Source organism: Macrotis lagotis, chromosome 1 (genome assembly GCF_037893015.1).
Source record: "Macrotis lagotis isolate mMagLag1 chromosome 1, bilby.v1.9.chrom.fasta, whole genome shotgun sequence".
In the NCBI taxonomy this organism is placed as follows: Eukaryota; Metazoa; Chordata; class Mammalia; order Peramelemorphia; family Peramelidae; genus Macrotis; species Macrotis lagotis.
In genome coordinates, this window is record NC_133658.1 from 313617390 (window position 1) to 313642433 (window position 25044).

Here is a 25044-nt window from a genome sequence, read left to right on the forward strand (position 1 = left end):
CAGATGTGGCCTACCCCTGTTCTACAAGAAGCCTTTCTCAATTCCCTAGTTGTTATCATCCTCTCCTTAAAATCATCTTGTGTTGTCAAAGCTAGGTCTCATGGTATATCCCCAACCCTTAACAGAGGATGTCTTTCCTGTCCTTTACCCCAGTACAATTCCTTATTATAGCTTTGGGTTATGGGGATTTGAACTCAAAATTACTGATGAGATACAACCTTTGGCATACTGGTAAATGGTCAAAAACCAGTTCACAAAAAAAAATGCAAAACATACACTTTCAAGTTTAATATTCTAATGCTTAATATGTTAATGAAAATTAATATTTTCTCCATTATTTGCTAGACCATCAAGTAAGTCTAGCCCAGATCTACATTTGCTGGGTTCCAAGGTACCTATCTCAAGCAAGCTCCCCTGCTCTTGGATACAACATTTACCCAGCTTTGACAACACAAGATGATTTTAAGGAGAGGATGATAACAACTAAGGAATTGAGAAAGGCTTCTTGTAGAACAGGGGTAGGCCACATCTGGCCCACAGGCAGTAAAACGTCTATGGTCTAGTGCTACCACACCAGGTGGGATTCTAAATTCAATAAATCTAGGGACTTTTTAGGGGTGAATTAATTAAATATTTGACCAAATATAGAAGGTGAATGATGTTATAATTATCAAAATAGACCTTGACAGAAAAAAAGGTTCCCCACCCCTACTGTAGAAGGTGACACCTAGAAAGAAGCTAAGGATTCTTAGAGGTATATAAAGAGAGAAACCCTGAAGACTGAGATGGAATGTCCAATTTGGAAGAGCAACAAAATGAGCTTGTTTGGCTTCAGTCTAAGTAAGTGAATGAGGAATAATATTAAATCTGGAAAACCAGACTGCAAAGAACTTTAAATACCACACTGAGGTATTTGTATTTCATCCTAAAGACAAAGGGAAACATCTGAAGTTGGCCTTCCAACAAATAAGACCTCTCCAATGTTAGTTTTCTGAAGATAAAGAATGTCTTTCAAACTAAGGCCCCCCCACACTGATTACATTCAGTTTTCTCTCTAGTCAGATTCTCTGATGCTAGACAAAAGAATGAACATTGATTCAAAGTTTACCCATTTATGTTTATAAGATTGCTCTCATTCATGGATTAGTTTACAGAAACAAGATGAGACAAGAACTCAGGGGTATGGATCAGTATATGCATAATTCTAAAGTAACTACTGAGAATAAGAAGTGAGGTGTGAGAAAAGCATTTATCTTAGCGAAGAAAACTAAAACCTTCCTCATCTAACTAGTAAGAAAACACACTATATGAAAACTTGAACTTGGAGAACTAATGAAGTGGGAGAAGCTTATTTTCATTGAAAGGGGATCAATGCTTTATAAAAGCATTCCCCTCAGGGTAGGATTTTCAAATGGAGTTTCATTTAACAACTATTCAATTTACACATAATTTTTAGGAATATAACCACTACATAAAGTGGAGCACAGTAGTATTCAAGCATTCAGAACATTACAAAATCAGAAAGAGTTGTCAGCACCTTGGACCAATTATGCGGTTGTCCTTCACCTCCAAGAAGGATATTGCCAAAGGAAACAGTAAAATGTTTAAATGAGGGCATTTCAAAATAAAATCCACAACATTCTACCTAACACTATGCCACAGATGTAGCAAAATTCTGCCAGAAGCAGGATACTGGCCTAATTGGTTCACAGCCTCCACTCACCAAAAACTCCCCACTGTAATGGTCTTCTAGAATCTTCCCCAGGGATTAAAAAAAAAGTCTGTAATAAGGAAACTAACATCTAGGAGATAAGGACCTTATTTGCTTAAGTCGTTTAACATGGAAAAATATTTTGAGAAAGGAAATGGGTTTGTATATCAAGGATGGAGTGATCATCATATTTTCCATAGTGGCAATACATCAACAGAGGAAAAAAGGTCCAAGTTGCACCCCCTGCTCAGCACCTCAGTGGCTGAACCCAACTCAGAAACCAATTTGAACCCTTCTCAGCCCCCTTCTTAGCTCACTGTTTTCCAAGTCTTACTTGTGAGAAGCAAACTGGACCCTTGTGCAAAGGGTCTGTGACTCCAATCAAATGTTTCGTCGAAGCATAGGAAACTGGAATCAATGCCAAACTAGCATGTCCTCTTTTCTGACACACACATTTATATTACTTGAATACTCAGGAGTCTTTTACAACATTACTCACCATGGTCCCTGCAGTCATGCCCCATAGCTGTACGGTTTCTAGAGCACCATATTTTGGAGCTGAATTACAAGATCAGAAGAGTTTGGAAATTGGTGCTTTAAAACAACGCCACTGAGATAAAATTTAATGGTGGAAGAAATACAGTATTTTGAAAACATGAAAATAAACATTCATGCAGGGCTTGGATATGAAGTTGTAGAAAGCAGCTCATGAAGTCTGCACTGTCGCCAAAGAAGTCTAATAATTTTTAATAGTCCTGTAAATCTCTCTTATGAGATGCAGCTACTGTAAACACTTGCCCATATTTTTTTCAAGTATTTATGTAGTGCTGTTAGAGGTTATTAAACAAAAATGATTTTCATTGATAACTCTTTCACTCTGAAGGAGCTGCCTCATGATGCAAACTGTAAGCTATTAAAAAGCAAAAAAAACAAAATACTCAGTTTTTGGAACAAAGGTAAAGAGTTTTGTGGGAGACAGACAACACAAGCCCACCACAGGAGTAGGATATTAAGCTTCATTTTTAATGTACCAAGACACCTGTGTATAAATCATTTAACTGGTTTATGCTGCTCTATCAAATATATACTAATAGCCTCAGTGAAAAACATGAAACAACAGAGTTCATAAGAAGAAAGGAATTCATACGGCCAACATGATTTATATGTTGGGGACTTCAGGATCCTAATAACTTTTCACAGAATCTATGAGGCAAGCTGAGGGTCTTAATCCAGTTGAGGGAGGGGAGAAGTGTGAGCATTACATGAGAACAGAAAGGTTTGGTTATTACTTGAAGCATGAGTTTCCTTAGACACTCACAACTACAGTATATTCTAAATATTTTGTACCCATTCCTCAAATAGGTGCTATGTTGTGGAATGCATTCCAGCTTTCCAATGGTACTCCAATTATTATTATACCATTCATGGAAATGACTGATTTGAATTCATGGTGTCTATTAAATGTCAAGTCACAAGTTAAGCCTGATGAGTTATAGTTTAGGATCATAGATCTATAGAATGCCTCTAAAACTGGGATGAGAAAACTTTTTTCCCACCAAAGGCTGTTTAGATATTTTTTCCTGCCAAAGGCTATTTAGACATCATTCACCTGTTACATTTAGTCAAAGATTTAATTAATTCACCTCTAAAAAGCTCCTAGATTTATTGAATTTTGAGTCCTGCCTGTGGATGCCATGGTAGTACCATTACCTGCCCCTGCCCTGGAACCATTTCTACCACTCTGAGGAAACTCAAACAAAAAACTCGGGGCAACTAGGTGGCGAAGTGGATAAAGCACCGGCCCTGGAATCAGGAGTACCTGGGTTCAAGTCCGGTCTCAGACACTTAGTAATTGCCTAGCTGTGTGGCCTTGGGCAAGCCACTTAACCCAGTTTGCTTTGCAAAAAAAAAACCTCTAGTACAAGTTGGATGAAGATCCCATAGTGAGTGCTACAATAATAACTACAACTGACATCTATTTAGTGTCATAGCTTCATATGCATTATATGATTTTAAATTTTAAGGCAACTCTGTGATATAGCTACTACAGATTTTATGCTCATTTTATGGATACTGAAATTGAGATTAAGAGATTAAATTATTTCCCCATGGTGACTAAAGAAGTAAGTATTAGGGGAGGCTAGGTGGCGCAGTGAATAGAGCACCATCCCTGGAGTCAGGAGTACCTGAGTTCAGGTCAAGCTGCAGACACTTAATAATTACCTAGCTGTGTAGCCTTGGGCAAACCACTTAACCCCATTTGCCTTGCAAAAAATAAAACAAAAAGTAAATATTAAAGGGGGATTCAATCTCAGATTTCTGATTTTCATCACCTTTTCTTCTTTGCAAGGTATTCTAAATCTGTTATTTGTGACCTTTTTTGATAACTTCCTTCAGTAGTTTCTTGACAAGATATAGAAGTAGTTTGCCATTTCCTTCTACAACTCATTTTACAGAATAGGAAACTGAGGCAAACTCGGTTAAGTGACGTCCTCAGAATGACACAGTCAATGAGTATCTGAGACTGAATTTTATTTTTCTAGCATCAGACCTGGCACTCTAATCTGCTGAGCCACCTGGATGCCATCTATATTTCAATACAGTTGGTTTTCTTTGTAGTTCTATGTGTTCATTTCATATATTTAACAACATTGTTTTGAGAAGGGACTACTAGGTTACACCAGATTGATAAAGGGGTCCAAGGAACACAAAAATTTCACAAATACCTGCAATGTGGGAAGATGATGAAATGAAAAGTAGCCAAAGGCATAGCCCTCAATGCCCACCAAGCCCCAAATAAACAAGAAAAATGTCTCACAATGTGGAGCAATAAAATCAATAATAGGAAGAAGAAAATTGAAAAGAAAAGCCACCACAGAATAATACTTCCATAAAAATTAATTAAAACCAGTTCACCAAGCCTTTGTTCACTTCTCTGCCTCTCCCTTTCCTCAGTCCACAAACTGGCTCGAGACATCTCAGCACTGACTTTGAAGTTAGCCCCTTGACGACAGGGGATGGATAGAACATTTATTTCCTGGATAGTTTGAGTTCCATGAATCAGACCAACCCTGAAGGAAGGGTTTTTTAGAGGAGTGTGAGTCCCATGGATGAAGATCATTAAAGAAAGAACTGACTAGGAACAGCTAGATGGCACAGTGGATAGAGCACCAGCCCTGGAGTCAGGAGGACCTGAGTTCAAATCAAGCCTCACACATTTATTACCTAGTTGTGTGACTTTGAAAAATCACTTAACCCCATTGTCTTAAATAAACAAAATAAAAAAAAAAGAATAACCCAGGGTAAGGAGTTTATTTTCTCTAAGTATTTAATGTTATAAAGCAGGCAACAAGTAGGTAGCAAAAGAAATATTAGAAAGGTAGAAAGTAGAACAAATACCAAAGATTTCTCTGGATTTGTCTCAAAATTGAAAAAAGGAACCTTTTCCCACTATTATGACCTATCCTCCTTTCCCCCTCAGTCTGAGGACTAAAGAAAGTCTCATTGAGTGGTCCTAGGTTAAGCCCCACTTGGTCATTGTTTGGACCCTGACTGAATCAAAGTGAACATTGTTTTTGTTTTGACCAGAAATCCTGTGGGTCTCTCCTTCCCAGGTTGACTTCTTAATTTTATTTATTTATTTATTCAATCAATCTTTGATTAATTTATTTATTTGACTATGCAAAAGAGGACATTCTTTTTATCATTTTTTTTTTACCTAGCCTTAAGCACTGAATGGACATTGCCTCAGTTAAAGTGAAACCTGTTAAAGATTCATCCAGGGTCATCTCTAGCTGTCCAGATCCATATCTGGCCAGTGGACCCCTATGACACTGGAGGAGAAAGTGAAACTGGCAGCTTTGCACAGCACCCCCTCACTTGCCTGTCATGGCATCCCCTCCCTTAACCAAGTCATGGCATCCCCTCCCTTAACCATGGTCCTCTTCAAGGACAAAGTAAAAACAACAATAACAGCAACAACAACAAAAAACCCATTTGAGCATGGTGTCTCTGCTAGATGAATTGCCCTTCAAGGCCCTATAGGTTTGTTTCTTGCTAAGCAAGTCTCTCCATTGCCTTTGCTCTATCTTAACGAGTCTTTATTTTGTGGTCATGTGCTCCAATATCTTTACTTCTGAGCTCAGATGAAAGTCTGGCCTAGGGTATTACTGTGACCTTCTTAAGGTACTAGAGCCCTTTATAAGACCCGAAGGATGTACCAAGGTTTCATATTCTTTACAGACTTCAAATTTCAGCCATTCTAAGAGAGAGACAAATCATTTACAACTCTACTACTCTATTCTTACATAGTAGAATTTCACTGGAGATTCAAATGATCGAGAGGTCCCTTGGTCAATTACAAACACACACACACACACACACACACACACACACACACACACAATATATAGAAAAAATATTTGTTATCTCTCACAAATCAACTAGGATGCTTTTGAAGTATCTGCTCATCTTCCCAACCCTGGATAGCTCTCTGTTGGTTTGGAAAGGCCTAAGCTCTGTCCTTGTGAGTGTCTCCCCAGTAGCTTATATTAAAATGGTCTTACAAGATGCACATAGCACATTTTTTTGTTCTGAAAATTAAGTCTTTTGTGACTTCTCAGGCCTACCCATATCTGGTGAATTTGAAGATTACTCACTCTCAAATGTAAATTTATTCAAAGTCAACATAGTAACCTTTAACAAAATTCTCAGATTGCTTCCTACATTGGTGCAAACAAAGGCTGACTCAACCCAAAGACAAAGAAAAGGGAGAAAAATGAAAATCAAATATCTTGGGTGAAATTTCTACTATTAAACCCCTTCAACATATAAGAAACCTACAATATTTTCAATAGATTCCTAAAAGAACCATTTCAAATGAATATTTGAACAAGAATTTTCCAGGGGGTGCTTGCAATATATAGTATATTTCAAATTAAGTCCCAAATTCACCCTATACAAGAACCAGTAGGCTAATTTTAAGGAAAGTTAAAAAAAAGTCCCCAAAGTATATGGGGATTGCTCAAAGTGATAAATATTTGGGGTTAATTTCTTGGTTTCTATCCCATCAGGAAAACCTTATCCTACAGTACATAGGAATAGTAAATAAGCTCTCTAGATTCATGACACAACAGTCTTGGCAGTTTAGATTTGCTACAAAGTAAAATAATAATGATGATGACATTAAGTTAAAATTTAATATGGAACAGTTTCTCAGAAGCCTCTCAATATCTTTATCTCTGAAGTCAAGAGGCATTTCTCTTTATCTAGGATTGTTTAGTATGACTATATGTGCATTGCAAGACACCTGTATTCTAGGGATATGACCTTCATTGGTTCATATCAATGGTATGGTAATAAGCATTCAAACAGGCGAAAGTGATCTCAAGGTAACTACTGTAGTCTGAAAAAGAAAAACATTGGAAATAACTGTCCAATCACAGTTTGAAAACCAAGCAGAAAAAAAATACTAATGTTTCTCAATGGATCAGTACAATAATAAAGCAAAACAGCTGGAAAATTCTAGAAATCAATCTCCAATAGGTCTAAGAAAATGCATAGTAAATTTAAAATATATGTCATAAGATCGCTCAGCGTATAGACCACCCCTTTGGATTCAATCCCAACTTGCATTCACAGGTTAGGACTCCTGGGAATATGATCACCCTAGTTCCAAAGAATTCTGTAATCCAGACTCTAGTTGACCCTTCCAGTACATTTGCCTCTAGTTAGCTATAAGACAAAATGAGTACAAGACAAGGCAATTACAGAAATAGAAAGAGCAAACTTGGAGCATACTAATACTACAAATACCCACAGAAGTAGAAGACTAAATATTCATGAAATTCCCAACTGGATGGGGCAGATACTAGGAAACAGGTGGTTGAGGCACATGAGAACAGAGCAACAGTGATGTTTCTGATCCTTGGAGTCAAAGGGCTTCTGATGTCCTTGCACTACACCCATGATCATGGTCTCATAGGCATGGATACTGCTTCAGTGATTATATGTAGTAATCATTATTTCTAGATTTAGCTTTAACTGACAATCTGCCCTAAAAGATGACTATACATTTTAGGAAAGAACAAGAGTCCATATCCAAAGGTCAATAGGAGTTTATCAAGAAGATTCAATGCTTTAGGTACTTTCAATTTTTCATTGAAGTTATTCTCACCCATGGGCAAGATGATAGCTTTTGTCAATCTGGAAGCACCAATTTTCATGACCCTTTCATATGAAAATGGACCACAGTCTTAAAGAGAACCCCATTTATAAGTTACGAATGGATCAAACAAAACTTTTTTGAATCATTTTCCAAAATGATTTGACCAATTTATAGAACCATCAATGATGTTTTGTGTGCCTCTCCTCACACAGCAACTTCAACTTGTCCCTTTTTGTCTTTTGATATCATTGCCAATCTAATTGTGAGACATAAAACCTGGTTTAAAATTTGTATTTCTCTTATTACTACTACTACTACTACTACTACTACTACTACTACTACTACTACTACTACTACTACTACTACTGATTAGTATTTATATGATGCTAACTATATGCTGGACTTTGTGCCAAGGACTTATAAATATTTCATTTGATCCTTACAACAATTCTGGAACAGACGTGTTATTATTTCTCCTCATTTTACAGAGGAGGAAACTAAGGCAGAGAGAGATTTGCCCAAGATCATACAACTAATATCTGAGTTTTGAATGAATGATCATCAGAATCTGAAAGGAGAAAAACCCTAACACTTCATGGTTTCTGCCTCTTATATCCTATAGTTTCATCAAATAAATTTTAGGAGTGGATACAGAAGGCTTAATTTATTAGATGTTCTCTGAACAAAACTTTAGTATATATAAACAAAATTTTGCCAAAATTAAATCAGTGCAGTTAGAATTAGAAGAGAGTAAATTAATTGGGGTAATTATTTATAATAGATATGCCTTTTAATGATCTGATTTCCAAGGAATATCAGGAATTATAGGGAACTGATAAATAAATAAATATATATGTATATATATGAACAAGAAACATTCTCCAAAAGATAAATGACCAAGGAATGTGAACAGGAAGATTTCAAAAGAAGAAATGCAAGGTATCCACAAATTATATGAAAGAAATAAGAAATCACTAAGCAAGGTGGTACAGTGGTTATAGCTGAGCCTCAGATCTTAGTTGTATGTTCTTGGGCAAGTCTCTCTCTGCCTTACTTTCCTCCTCTGTAAAATGAGGAGAAATAATAATAACACTTTTGTTCCAGAGTTGTTAAAAGGATTAAATGAAATATTTGTAAGCCCTCGGCACATAGCATCATATAAATGCTAATCATTATTAGTATTAGTAGTAGTAGTAAGAGAAATATAAATTTTAAAACATTGAGGTTTTATGTGTCACAATTAGATTGGCAATGATATTAAAAGATTGCAGCATTAGCCAATTTTGATGGGAATAAACCTTGAGGATTTCCTTCTTGACCCAATCTTGAAATGTGATTTATCCACAGCATCATATAAATACTAATCATTAGTAGTGGTAGTAGTAGTAGTAGTAGTAGTAGTAGTAGTAGTAGTAGTAGTAGTAGTAGTAGTAGTAGTAATAAGAGAAATACAAATTTTAAAACACTCAAGTTTTATGTTGGAGTTGCTGTGCTGTGTAAGGAGAGGCACACAAAAACACCATTAGTGGTTCTATAAATTGGTCAAACCATTTTGGAAAATAATTTGTATTTATGCCCCCCAAAATCACTAAAATGTATTTGCTTTTAACCCAACAGTATTATTTCTGGGAATATTCACAAGGAAGAGGAAGAGACTCCTGTGTGTAATGGAATGTTATAATAGTTATTAAAAATCTTTTTGCCAAGCAATGTGCTAAATGATTTACAAATATCTCATTTAAAAATAATTATTGCAATATTTTTTGTGGTGACAACTGAAAACAATGGGCATCTACTAATTGGGGAAATAGTTAAATCAATTGTAGTACATCTATGTAATGGAATATTATTGGGCAATAAAAAAATAATGAATAAAAAGGATTCAGAAGGAAATAGAATCAGAACAATTTACATGATGACCACAATGATGTAAAGGAAAAACAAAGTTGAATGTAATGGACAATTTTGAATTTGGAAGACCAATTTTGAAGCATATTTCCTGATTATCAGTAGAAAGATGATAGATTCAAAGTGGGTAATAATAATAATAGCTAGCATTTATATGGACTGAATTCATTTCAGTGTGTTAACTTCATTTGTGAACTAGACTTTTTTGCTATAAAGAAAGGTCATCATTTCTTTCATGGCTCAGGGGAGAAGGGGAAAGGAGAAGCAAGCAAGAAGTGACAATGATGTTTTTTAAAAAAAGAAATAAGCATCAATAATATTTTAAGTTTTCTCTGTTCCTTCCTATCCCTTCCTTTCCTTCTTTCTTTTTTTCTTCCTTCCTTCCTTTCTTCCTCTCTCTCTCTCTCTCTCTCTCTCTCTCTCTCTCTCTCTCTCTCTCTCTCTCAAAACAGCCCTTAATTTTTGCATCAGAGAAATTGGAATTAATTTCTGACTGATGCTTATTTATCCTATACTTTGGAAAAATTATTTTCACCTCTGAGCTTCAGTTTCCTCAACTATAAAAATGAATTAGACTAAATGATCTTCAGAGTTTCTTCTGACTTTTATTCCTATGGAAAGTTGCTGAATTTCATTATCCTGCCCTCCTGGAAAGCCAGGTGTCTGCAGATTTTGAAAAGCTGTGTGTCAGCCTGTCACCCCTTTCTGTCTGACCAGTAGGGGTCAGGAGTGTGTGTTGGTCATACCTATGGTTGGTGTCTGGGAGTCTTTTGTGGTTTTGGTTTTTGTTGTGTATTGTAGATGACCCAATGGTTACAGTGTTATATCTGGAGTCAGGACCAAATCTGGGCTCAGATCCTGATTGTGTGACCCCGCTCAAGTCACTTAACCATTGTTTTCTTTAGTTTTCTCATCTATAAAATGGGGATAATAATAGTGTCTATGACTTAGGGTTGTTGTGAAGATCAAATGAGAACATATTTGTAAAGTGCTTTGCACAGTGCCTACTACATTGTAGACACTTAATATTTCCTTCTTTATTTCCTTGGTGCATCATAGATAAATGGGGAGGTTAGGGAATTAAAGTAGACACAAATTTTCAAAATCAAAAGGAACCTCAGAAATCATTAAATCCAACCACCTTTTTTTTATTTTGCAAAGGGAGAAACTAGGTTGGGTGAAGGACAATGTCTCCATCTAAGCCACAGAACTAGGTTTTAACTGGGACTAGAACCCATGTCCCTAAACTCCCAATCCCTTTCTACTCAATTCATCTACCTCCTGTCAAATGACAAATTATTTTAAAGGAGAAATCATGGAAAAGATAAGTTATAGATGGTAATTTGAAAAATTAAGAGAAAGCAAAGTAATAAAGCACTAAGAATTATCAGGACAACTAGCCAAGACTGAGTTCTGATTCTAACTTTTTTTTTAGTTTTTTTGCAAAGCAATGGGGTTAAGTGGCTTGCCCAGGGTCACACAGCTAGTAATTATTAAGTGTCTGAGGCCGAATTTGAACTCAGGTACTCCTGAATTCAGGGTCAGTGTTCTATCCACTGCACCACCTAAGGTGCCCCCGATTCTGACTTTCAAACAGTAAAGATGTGGACAATCTTATGGGCAAAACCTAAAACTGTGCCTGTAACACACTTAATGGATAATAGGAAGGGAGGGATGGAAGCCTTTAAAATAATTTTACCTTGGCACAGCCATGTAGGGAGGAATGTGTCTTCTCTCAGAGTTCCAGCTCTTACCCTGCTTGGGGAGAGTTGGGAATCATGAGAAGGTTGTGCCTGGAGAAGGAACCATGGCAATGGGACCAAATGGGTAATAAGCTCTAGAGAACTTCAGAGATACCATTCAGAAGAGGAAAAAATTAGACTAATACTATTGCTTCCATATCCGCATTTATGCCATGGAGCAAAGTCCTGTTTCCCGTTAACCAGGGGTATACTAGTAAATGTTTAACAATCAGATCTCTTAAAATAGTACATAATTTAAGTTTAATTAAATGCATTACTGACATTTTCTCCATCATTTAAAAAAAAAATCTGAACAATCAGCAAAATAATCATGTCCTGATTTGTAGTATTTTCAGATTTCCCCAAGTGTAAATGCTTAAATTGAAAATTTTTAACTATCTGCTCTTGTAGGCCAGTTCAATCTAGCTCCAGCATACCCTTAGCACCACCCATTCCGGCTATGGCTTTGATTTATGAGAATAAGACACAACACTTTACCACTTATGAATCAGGCAAAAACACAAATTGATGCTCATGCTTACAGACTCTATAAAGATCAAAGCTTTAATCTGAGAAAGGTGCAGGAGGAAGACAGGGTACTCCTGAAAATAATGAAAGAATAGTCACTTGGTTTGAAAATTAGTACTAGATCTACTTGGTATATATTTATGTAAAGGGAATTAAAAACAGGAAGTGATTTTTAAAACTGTTAAAAATATGTTTATTTGGAATTAGAATTTCTTTTAATAAAGGAAGGGGACAGAGTAAGGCTTCCAAAAGACACCATGGTCAATGGGTTTTGCTACCCATTTCTATTGCTGAAATGGTAGCCTGGAAGAACATCTCCAGTGGAGGTCCTCAGGCAATGGTGGTATGCTGGTAAATGTTTACATATCAGTCTTTCAAAAAACAGGAAGTACTTTTAAGCTTAATTTGCATTATTAATATTTTCTCCACCACTTTCTAAAGTCTATATAGTCTACAAAAGAACTAATCAAATCCTGATTTATATAGTATTTGACTATTTCCAAAGTGTAAATTCTCACACTTAAAATTTAACAAGTATAACCCTGGCTCATGGGGAATATTCACAAGGCCCTTTGCTGTTTAACACAGGCATCAATGACTTGTTATTTGTCCTTCATTCTCAAAGAAGACCATGACATTGGAGAGGTGACAAGTTCGTGAATTAGATTTGAATGAGAGAATGTCACCAACCTCTCTTTTTCCTCCAGGGCCATCTGGATTCAATGGTCATATATGAATCAGGACAACTGGAAATGGCCCTTGATGAGAGGCAATCAGGTTTAAGTGACTTGCCTAAGGTCACACAGCTTATTAAAGTTAAGTATCTGAGGTTAGATTTGAACTCAGGTCCTCCTGACTTCAGAGTAGTTAGGTGGAGCAATGATAAAAATCAGAGATGGTTCCATTAGCAAAGAGGGAGAGGTTAAGGGAGAAGGAGAAGAGGAGGACAAGGGAGAGGGACAAAGACACTCTGAATGACAGTCTAAAATTTGGGTCAAATCTATTAAAATAAAATTTCTTACAGATAAAAGTAAATTCCTGTATTAGGGTTCAAAAATTTAGCTGAACAAACATTAATATGGAAGAGGCATGGCTAGACAGCAGATCATCTATAGAAGATCACAGGTTTTTAATGGCTTCCTGATTAGGGTGATTGAGTAGGATGGCAAAGGAACCAAGACAATGAATAAAACCTTATGTTACGGGAGGGGGGGGTACAGTTCCTAGGACTACAGAGATGCACTTCATTTTGCCCAGTCAGGCCATACCTGGAGTATTGTATTTCATTTGGGACACCATATTAGGTATCACTTCCACCACCTTGATCATCATTTTCCCTCTGATTCTAATGATGACAGTCCAGGACCCTGAACCCAAAGACCTTGGGAATAAAATTGCTTTCAGCCCAGTGCTTGCAGACATCATTCCAGGGAGCAATCCCTGTGGAGATGTAGCCTGACAACTGCTCCTACAAATATTACAGCCATAATTACTGAAGATTCAGAACAGAAAGTTCTTGTCACCAAAGTCCTTGGCATATCAGAAATGGATGTGATTTTATGAGTAGAAATGACATTAAACAAGAGGTGCTACCATATGGTTTGCTGCTGTATCCTATAGACCAAAAGACTTCCATCTGACTTGCAGCTAACCCCTTTCATGTGAGTTATTTCTCTAAATAGAATGTGAGTTTCTTGAGAGCAGGGATTGTCTTACTTTTCTATTTGCATCTCTATCACCCAGTACAGTGCTTTTCACATTGTCAATGCATAATAAATACTTTATTCTTTCATTCACCTCATTTAAGACATACTGATGTTCAGAGGAGGGCAAGAAGATGTGAAGGGTTTTAACTTTAAAGTCTTATGAAGACCAGTTGATAGAACTAGGGATGTTTAGCCTAGAGAAGGCATAAAATAGGGGTGGGACACTACAGCTGTTTTCAAGTACAGGGAGATCCCTATAATCCAAGTCTCTGCAATAATGAGGCTACATTCTCATTTGGTTTAAACCTCTAATTTCATTGATATAGGGAACACCCAGAAAGGAAATTTCACTGTACCCATGCAGATCATCAACTATTTTCTAATTTACAGTCTTAGAAAATTGCCTGGGAATACTGAAATGTTAAGTAATTTGACAGTATATACCAGACTCAGAACTTGACCTAGTCCTCTGGACACAAGACAGATAATCTTTCCATTCTCTGGGCAATATTGCATCTCAGTAGGGAAGTAAAAGTAATCATAATGCTAATGAGTTAACCCTTTAGAGAAAAACAAGATCTATGATAAGTCTACTTAGGATCAACAATATCAGGAGTGCAGTCAGTGGCATCCCACTTTCTTAAACTCTCACTTATTTTGAGTATTGTGATTATTACCTATTCCCATTTTACAGATGGAAAAAACTGAGACTCAGAGTGGTTAAATGACATTGGTAATATAGCTATTAAGTATTAAAGCTGATCAGAACTCAGGAGTCTTGTTTCCAAATTCAGTGTTTTTTTCTACCACTGCACCAGGCTGCCTTGAATCAGGAAGAGAGCTACTTAAAGAGACCATTGATATCTCAAACCTCTACAACTTCAGGCTCATCCTAGGAGACAATCAATGCCTAATTGAGTTTAAAAAATTAGGGTCATGTGAGTCAAGAAAACTTTAAAGAATCACAAGAACTGGAACTTATAGGAAGCTAAGAGATTATCTAATTCAACCCTTTCATTTCACTCATGGTTCCTAAAAGGAGAAGTGACTTGTTCAACAACATAGGAATAATTAAAATCAGAGCTAGGATTCTGACTCCAAGAGCAATGCTTCTCTGATACACTTAAGAATCACTATTGAGGGAAGAGTCATGGCATGTCTCTCAATTATTTCCATATTCTTGAAAATTATCTACTTCATAAATCTGTTACTCAGAAAACCAAAAAAAAGGATAATAATTACTTTACAGTGATGTTGAACTTATCCCTACCAAAGTAAAAAAGAAAGAATAAAAGATCACACGAGTGTTTTGAAGGATGCACAGAAGAAAACAAGAGTTTCATAAGGAAGAACTGATAATCAGGGTAACTCTGAAAGAAACAAGATAAATTTATTATATACTTTTAAAAAGCAAGTTATGGTAGTAGAAATTCACAGTTCACATATCAATCTCTTTTTCTGTTTTACTTTGTATATAGAAATGATCTACTTTGTGTATGTGCATTCTAAGTAATTGAAGGAAAAGAAAAGTAATTGCATTACACTTATGAAGCAACAGAGAATAGCTTTTTACTAATTTTTAAAACTTTTTCATTTAAAAGAGTAGTTATTTAATAAAAGCAAAAATAACTAGATAATCATTCTCAGCAAATCCTATCCCATTGCTACTTACTCTGCTCAGATTATACAGAACTCTTACTGGAAATCTTTATACTCGAAGCAAAACCAAAACCGTACAATATTATAGATAATTGCTAGAGATACTGAACACCATGGGGTGGGGAAGCAGCTTATTCTCCCCACCCAAAGAAAAGAAACTAGGATTGCTAAATTACTTAATAAAAAAGAATCTTTGTTTCCAGTTGGATTTATGGCCAGATTCAGACAAGTAGCAATCTTTCTTAGAATATTAAAATAGGATTTGATTTACAAACCTCTTCAGGACCACCTTGACTATATAAAGGAGAGCACAGCTGCACTTGCCTGCCAAAGGACCATGGGGTGAGCAACAGAAAAGTGAACCACAGCACAGGCTTGTAGGCACCAGTCAGAGTTGTTACTTTGCTTGAGAACATTCAGAAATAATCACCAACATTAATTGGAAGAGTACTTAAAGGTTTCTTATGAGACATTAAGCGGTCTCATGAAAAATATAAATCTACTCTGAGTAATACAGGCCAGCTGTGCCTGAAAGGAAAAGGGTCCTTCATTCTGGATGGCCAGGATTCTCACAAACCTATCCCCTTTTCCTTTAACTGAATATCACTCAAGCATCTTGTAATCGGTAAATTCAAATGTTAAAATTTCAAGGAAGAGGTAGAACACTCTCAACCTTCAGATCAGTTTCTCCCAGTTGGTTGGCAATTGAGAAGTCCTGTCTTCTTCTCTGATGATAGGACTAGAATTCACATTTCAGGGTAAGGCTTTCTTCCTAACCCAAAGGGATTTCTTTGACTCTTAGAGTACTAATCTACTATTGGTCCTGCTTTGTCAGCATTAGGACAGCTAGATAGCTCAGTGTATAATGTGATGGTACTGGAGTCAGTTCAAATTCAGTCTCAGATCCTTGGACAAGTCACTTAACTTGTTTGCCAGTCCTTCATTTTGAAGAGTTGTTGAACAATGATGTCATAAGGTCTTGGTTTGACTCATGGGTGATTTGGATTTAAGTTAAGGCAGAGTTACACGAAATTTTCAGCCTTATTATGTTTTCCAGAGCCACTGATGTCCAGTAAAAGAACAAAAGTCAGGGGCAACTAGTGATGGTTCAGATGCAGGGTGAAGATGCCAAATTCAATGTCTGACCAAGCTCCAAGCTTCAACCACCCTCATGACTGTTGGAATAAATTGTTTTCATATACCCACGCTTGGGTAGACATCCCCCCCCAACTCACCAATGGGTTTGAGGTCTATCAGTTGCTCTCAAATTGGTTTAGCCTTTCTGTCAAGATGGTTTACTGGGGTGTGACTTCTGTGCATGCTACAGTTTCTTGGAGTGACAGGTGAGAGTTGAGTGGCAAGCAGACATCAGAAATGGATGAACAACCCTCAAAAAGGTTCTGCAAGCCCTTACACCAGATATGCTAGTTCTCCCTGAATATTCTCTATATTCCAGTTTGCCATAAACAACTAGAAAAGAAACTACTCCAAGATCTTTGTCAAGAAAACTCATGGGCAGTATGGAACATGAAGTCATGTAGAGTCGACACAACTGAACAACACTTTACTGATCTTTCAAACAATGCAGAATTATAGAATCACAGGTTTAGAGCATGAAGAAATTCTGAACAACATTTAGTCTGAATCTCAAATTTGATAGTGAAGGAATGAGGGTCAGAAAGGTTACTAGTAAAGTCAGGAAATAGCAAGGGCAAGGATGAACCCATCTCCTCTAACTTGGTAACTGTATAGAATAGCCAATAGAACATTAGACTTAGGGTCAGAAAGGCCTGAGCTCAAAATCCTTCCTTACTAGCTGTGTGAAACTTTTAACAGTCTCTTAATATATAAAATATCAGACTCTAGAATCCCTGTTAGTTCTAAACCTATAATTCTACATGGTCTATAATTCCTAAGATAAAATGGTTTTGATCCTCTCTACCACCTATCCATGATTCTATGACTTCACATTTTTGTTTGTTTTTACTATTCTAAAATGTCTTCCATAGGGCTCTATGGACCATAGTGATAGATTGGTTCCAGGTCTATGTTCATATTTAAACATTTCTTGGACAGGTAAGAAAGATTAGGGGCTAATTATATTTATATTCTATCCCTAAACAGATGTAATCCAAAAAGAAACACTAGTACCTACTGTGAACCAAGTCTTGGTCATTAAAACAGTAGTAAGAAACTTCTGAAGTATTTCATAGTAGTCTCACTACCAATTCATGGTAGATTCTTCATAGAGTATTGGCAGAAAGAGCCATGGTCAAGAATGAAGGCAAGAGTGAATTATTATGAATGATGATGAAGTTAGAGCCCATATAGGTGGAATCATGTACCATTGAACTAATCAATAATAGCACTACAAGATTTTAGAAGTAAGAAAGACCTTATAGATCATATAGTCCTAAAAACCATTTTCCAGTTGAGGTAACCAAGGTCCAAGATAACAAGTAACACTGAGATGGAACTTGTCTGACTAAATCTAATGTGCCTTCCACTACACATATCACACTATCAAACCATTCCCAAATGGAAGTTGACTTTTGCTTTCTAAGATAGCCAATCGATAGTATAAATAACAATTTAGAGCATAAAGGTGCTATTTACTTAAGAAAAAAAGGCATTCAACTGTCACCTATTCATTTAAGCAGATCTCCTAGGAACTTTGTTTAGCAACACTTTTGTAGCTGTCATTTACTAATTATATTTGAAATGATTTAGACTCCATTTTTTAAAAAAATAGTCTTTAATGAAGAGCTATTTCCCCTGAATATTCAGATAAAATGAATTAGTAAGGATTTTAGAATTGTCTATGAATCCAGAACAAATTGTACACAAACCTACTCTCTTATTGTTCTTCTGAACCAGTATAGTATCTCGGGAATAACAGAAACCTTATAGCTCACTAAAGTTTTGAAAATGCCCCAATTTTATAATAGTATTGTGGAAAGAACACTTGATTTGAAGTTAGAAGACTGGGACTGAATTCCAGTTTTGCTGCCTCCTATCTATATGACCCAGACTCAAGGTACTTTACTTCTCTGAGCCTCAGATTCTTTATTTGTTACGTGGAAATACCACATCTGGCACATAGTAGGTACTTAGTATATGTTTGTTCTGACACTGCTTACCAAAGCAAAGATGCTTTAAATACATTAACACTAAGTAACAGCAAATAAGTTAAAGCCTGAACCCAAACTAAACTCTGCAATGAGAAAATTTGCAGTTCTACTCTTGAGCCTTCATTACTGTGCTTTCTAGATTACAGTATATACAGTACACACAATCACTTGTGCTTGAGAAGACACCAGATGAATAAAATATGATGACTTTTTCTCCAAGTAGTGTTCTAAGGGAGATTTTTTGAGATGGGCCCATCTTCTTCAGTTCTCAGGCCCGAAGAGCCCTTTTAGCCCCATTGAAGGATTTGAGAAGTATGGGGTGGGGGCAAGGAAGAGGGAGGAAAGACATGTCTCCATTTGTGAGAGGAAGAGGGAATGGAATGTGGAGGGGAGGGGTGTTGGAAGTTTCAAAGTCTGAACAGAAACAGAAGTATCAAGCACACAAGTCAACATTTCCCATCCCCTGCCCCCCACTTCAGAAAAACTGTCCACATGCCCTTGCCAACTTCCTAAATATATACATGGAATAATTCTGCAGGACATGAAGTAAACTAAAATTCTTCCCCTGTCATCTGTGCTGAAAAGACTCAATTTGAGAGGAGAGCTTGATCCTCAACAATAATAAAAGAAACAGATAGATGGATGGATGGATGAATACAGAGAAAACATAGTACTTACTATGAGCTGTGTTAAACATTTTACAATTATTATTTCATTTGATCCCCAGAATAACCCTGAAAGTTAGATGCTATTATTAAATAGATGATGAATAGATGGATAAAGATAGATAGATAGATAGACATGTAGATAAATGAATGAATGATTAAATGGATGAATGAATGAACATAAATAATCAAATAAAAATGCTAATTTTTTTATAGTCTAATAGGATAGTGCTGAGGTCAAAGTCACACAGCACCACTCTGGAGAAAAGACTGATAATTTCTAGAGTACAAATCTCACAGTAGGATAACAGCATATTGAACCATTCCTGCAGTTTGCCCAAGTCAGTTTGCCAGAATTACAAAAAAGAAGTTTATTCCAAATCCCTCAGAAAGGACATAGGCTAACAAACACAGGGGCAATTGGACCTAGAGAAGAGAGGAGAAGCTGTTAAAGAGGTCACTTGCTCCCTGGGACCAGCTAGAATTCATCCGCTTAAGAATATTCAGAGCTAATCACCAATGTTAACTTGAAGTATGCTTAGATGTTTCTTATGAGATGATAAGTGGTCTCAGGAAATATATAAATCCCACTCCCTAAAGTGCTGGCCAGATGTGCCAGGCAGACAAGGGCCCTTCATGCTACAAACCAAAGTATCCCCCTTTTCCCCTTAAGCTCCAAAACCTAAAATTCAAGTAATTTTTTTTCTTAATAACGATGATGATAACATTTATGTTGAACTTAAAGATTTGGAAAACATTTTACCAATATTATCTCATTGTAGCCTCATAACACCCTGAGAAGTAGGGACCCTTATTGTCTCGGTTTTACTGATGAGAAAAATAAGGCAAAGGTTAAGTAACTTGCCCAAGGTCATGCATCTAGTAAGTATCTAGCATACATTTCTAACCTCAGAGACTACAGGTCCAGTACTCTGTCTCCAAAATTCAGGATCCCAACATAGCCAGATGTTCCTGCAGCGAGCATTGTCAATGGATGGCTTAGGTAAGAGTTTCACCCAACAGCTGCTATTTCATCTTTTTAAGACCCACTCTTAAAAGAACCTCTCTGCTCACTGTAATGACTAAATAGGACAGGCCACCCTCTTCAGTTCCACCATGATCCAGCCAAAGGCACAGACCAGATTAGGTACCATTGGATATGATATAGAAGGAAAAGCATCTGAATTGAGAAGCTGAAAATATGGGTTCAAATCTCAGTTCTACTCTTTTCTACCCATATGATGTGGGGGGAAATCATTTCACCTCTCTGGTTCTCAGTTTTTTCAACTGAAAAATGAAGTATTTGGAAAAGATTATCTCCTACTCTTTCTGCTCCTCTAGGGGGAAAAAAATTCCTTTTAGAACAGTTTCCTAAATTGGATTTCTTGGAACTCAGAATAGAGAGGTGTGAGCCTCTAGAGTAATTTCCAAATCTTTTGCAGCAGCTGTATAACTTAGGGGTCACTCTTTCTCTTGTTCCTAGAAGTTCAATTGGTTTCAAACAATAAATAAGCATTTTCTAAGCACCTACTATGTATTAAGTATTTGTTGTTTGTTCTTCCTTCTTGAAGATGATGACATCAAGGAGGTGATGTCATTCAATCCCATTCAACTATTGTTTAACTTCTTAATCAATACTGTCAATAAATATTTCCAAGCATTGCCAGTAATTTAAGATGCTGAGAACAATCTGGGAATCTTTCAGCAGTAAGACCCTAGTTGGCCCCAGGGACTGCTTTGTTCCCTATGAAAATGGGGGCATGGAACTATTTTTGGCAGATTATTCCCAAGAGCTTTTCAGGACTGGCGGGTGTGACATAGAGATTCCTTGCTTGAATCATTTACCGCCAATCCTCTTTCAGTCAAATCTCTGACTTCAAACCTCTATTCTAGTGAAAAGAGAAAATCCAAGATGGGAAATCAGAAGACCTGGATTCCAATAAACACTGAGTTTGAAATCAGAAGGCATGCACCAGAATCCTAGCTCTGCCTTGGATTCCCTGTGTGGCCTCTATTAGTCTAAGTTGCCACATCTATCAAATGTGATGCTATGCACAATTCTGAATTCTAGGATATAGTCCCAGGTCTGTCACTAGTTAGTTACACAGTCCCTAAGTGACTAAGGGAAAATCCCTCAGCCTCTTTGAGATTGTGATCAGCCAGTCACTCTAAGCTAGCCAACCAAGTCATGGAAAATAGCAGGAACAGAGTAGCAGATATAGGAGAAATGAAATAAACCTTATAGATCTATCAAGAAAGACCACTCTGACACAGTGAAGTGATCATTTACAGAAGATAAGACCAGAAAGCCAGATTGTAGAAAGCATTAACTGACAGAAGAAGTCATTTGGATTTTATAGTGTAGACAGGAGGCAGCTACAGAAGTAAGTCCAAGAAATATTCGTAAATATCAACTGATTTGGTGGAGATTAGACATCCTATTACAATCTCAACTTCCTATATTTCTCATCTTACTTGTAGGACTGAGAGTGGAAAGAAACCTTAGAGATCTGCTAGGCTTTGGGAAGTGGCGTGTCACAGTGGATAGAAAACATTAGATTCAAATAGATCTCTGTGACCTTGGATCTCTAGGACGTCTCTCTGCTTCTGTATTTCCTCATCCATAAAATGAGGGATTGGACTCAACTTCTAAGAACTCATCCAGATCTAAATCAATGATTTTAGTCCTAACTCCTCTTTTTACAAATAAGGAAAATGAGTCCCAGAGAGGGTAAATTACTGGTAAAGGTCAGAAAGGTAATTGGCAAATCTAGAATTTGAACCCATGTTGTTCAATTAAAATCCAAATCCAAATTTCAATAAACAATGCCTCTTTCTTATAAAGTTTTGTTCCTTTCTCCAAGAAGACCCCATCTCTTTGGTTATGTATAGCCCTGCCTTCCCATATCATGAGCTTTCCTCCCCACAAAGCAGTAAGGAGCTTAGCAAACTGTAGCCAATCTGGACTCCACAGTGCAGAATGGAACACTTGGACCGGGAGTCAGGACATGGGAGTCCTAGATCTGATTCTGCTACTGATCTGTCAAGTATATTCATCTTTATTCTTTCTGGGTCTCAGTTTCCTCATCTGTAAAATGAATGAATTGGGTTAACCAGTCTCTTAGGTCCCTTCCCACTGTGGGATTTTGTAATTTTGTACTAAGGAAAATCCATTGCTTGGCGTGCCTGCACTCCCTCCCACACAAAAGGGAACTTTTTCCAAAATGACCTACTTTCTGGGATGTAAAATTTGTCCCTCAGTGCACAGGCAGGGGGAGCCTGAGGATTAAGAATTCGTGAACATTTCTGCTTTTTTTTTACATCACTTACCTCTCCTTACCTCCCCAGCAGTCACTCACAAGCCCCTTCCTCAACCCCTCTCCCTCCAAGGCTGCACCTTTGAATTGTCAGTTCAACTCAGTGCCAGAGCTAGCAGCCCCAGGGAGAGGGAGAGAGAAAGAGAAGGAATAGAGGAGCTCAGAGAGGAGAATGAAGGAGTCAAAGCAGTCCCAAAATGACACCAATGAGTCCTGTGGAAGCAGCCTCCCTCGGTAGCAGCACAATAAAGTGGTGTTCATATATTTAGAACGGAGCCCGGAATCTGACATCTCTCATCTAGGATGCCTGGAAGAACAGATGGAAGTTTTCAAAGTTATGTGTTGCTTCAGGCATGATCCAACTAACGGCCCCCTTTGTGGGAGGCGATTCTTAAGGATTTTAAGAGCTGTGCAAACCTGGAGTTTGGATTTTCCATCTCATTTCACTAGTGAGTGTGGAGTCAGCATCCTCAGTAGTGGAAAGACCACTGAATGAGGAGTCAACAGACATGAATTCAATCTGATTTCTGTGACCTGGTACTAGTGCTGCTCTGGGAAGGTCTCTGGGCCTTAGTTTCTTATTCAGTAAAATTAAGATTTTTAGACTCAATGGTCTCTAAAGTCATTCAACCCAATTTGCCAAAAGCTTATTAAACAACAACTATGTGTGTAAGATAGGCACTGGGGAGATAAAGATAAAAAAATGATTTCTTCTAAGGAATTAATATGATGTTGGGGGCAAGGTAGGAGATGGAGACAGAAGAGAAGAGAAATAAGAACATATAAATAAAGAAAAATATAAAAGAAAATGGAAATTTTTACAGGTACTAATGCTTGAGGAGTGGTGTTATGAAATACTTGGGGGAGGGAGCAGCAATTTAGCCTTGAATGGATCTAAGAGTTTCAAGAAGAAGAAGAAGCATCACAATAAAGAAGGCAGTCTATGCAAGTATAAGGAATGGCAAGTGGTCTGGTTTAACCCAAACACAGAGTTAAAGACTGTAATGTGTCAACCTAGAAAGAGAGGCTGGGGTCAGATTTTAAAAGACTTTAAACACTATAAGGAAACCCTATTTTATCCTGGAGACAACAGGGAGTCATTGAAACATCTTGAGCAAGAAGAGACATAGTCACACCTGTACTTAAGAATATCACTTTGGTAACTGTGTTCAACAATTTTTGACTGAATATCTACATACAAGGCACTATGCTAGTTGTTCTTGGGATTAAAAGATGAAGAAGATACAGCTTCTGTCTGCCCTTATGGAAATTACAGTTTACAGGAGGCCACAAAGAGCAGCACAAAAAACTATAAGCCAGGACTAGATAAATAGAGCTAATGACAATTTTGGAGGATGGAGTATAGTTTAGATTTTTATTTTCATTATTTTAAATTTTTGTAACAATTATATCTAAAATATCCTTCTCTCCCAAGATTTCCATCATTTTCATTCCAGCAACAGTTTCCTCCTTGTTAGTAAGAATCAAATCTAGAATAGAACCAGTTTTCATTGATCCATTCACTATAAAGGTTAAAACTGTCATTAAAGCAAATTAAAAAATGATCAGCAGTTCTACTTTTATGAGAGAGAGCTCTCAAGTATATATCTAAATAATTGAAGTTTCCCATTATTCTGTCTTGGCTTTGTGCTAAGCTTGTGATCTGTTTACTGACCTTATAGATTTCCTTTTTCTACCTAATGAGTCAAAAGCAAACTCTAAAAGTATTTATTCTCTTTCTCTTTTGATATTTCAAAAATCACAAATCTGACTGTCATCTCTTTTCTCAATACTCTTCAATGGCTCCTACTTGCTTTTAGTATAGACATAGATTCTAAGATCTAAAGTGGAAAGAGAGTTGGGTTGAGATTGTTGAGTACAGAGTAGCAGGGTAGTTTCATTGCTACAGATGATTCTTGAAAGGACATAATATGAAATAAGATTGGAAGGAAGGAAGGATGAATGACAGATTTTGGAGAACTTTAAGTAGAAAACTGAGGATTTTGAATATGAGAGTACCAATCTCAGTTCTGCCATTTGCTACCTAGGTGAGTTTGAGAAAGCCGGTTGTCACTTCTCAACCACACTTTATTCATCTATAAAATGTGACACTTAGAAGGAATGGTGGCCCTCCTCTAGACATACACTAGTTACATTAAAAAAAACAGTTTGATCTATGAAACTGAATGCAGTTGTATCTACTAATTCAGTATAAAATAAACAAGGCTTCCCTTTTTCTAATTTCATGATGGAAATAAGTATTAATGTGCATCTATGTGAAAGCCTCTATATAGAAACTTTGCCCTTTTTATTGGATATAGGAAATTTTAATCTCAAAGGGGAAAAAAACCCCAAATTTTGTGGTAATTAAAAAACCCAAATGTTATCTTAAGCTACATCAAGAAAGGTCTCATGCCTTAGGTTACATTAAAGGGGGCAAAGAAAAGTTATGGTCCAGCTATATGTACTCTTCCCTGATGAGACTATGAGTGGAAATATAGTGTTTCATTC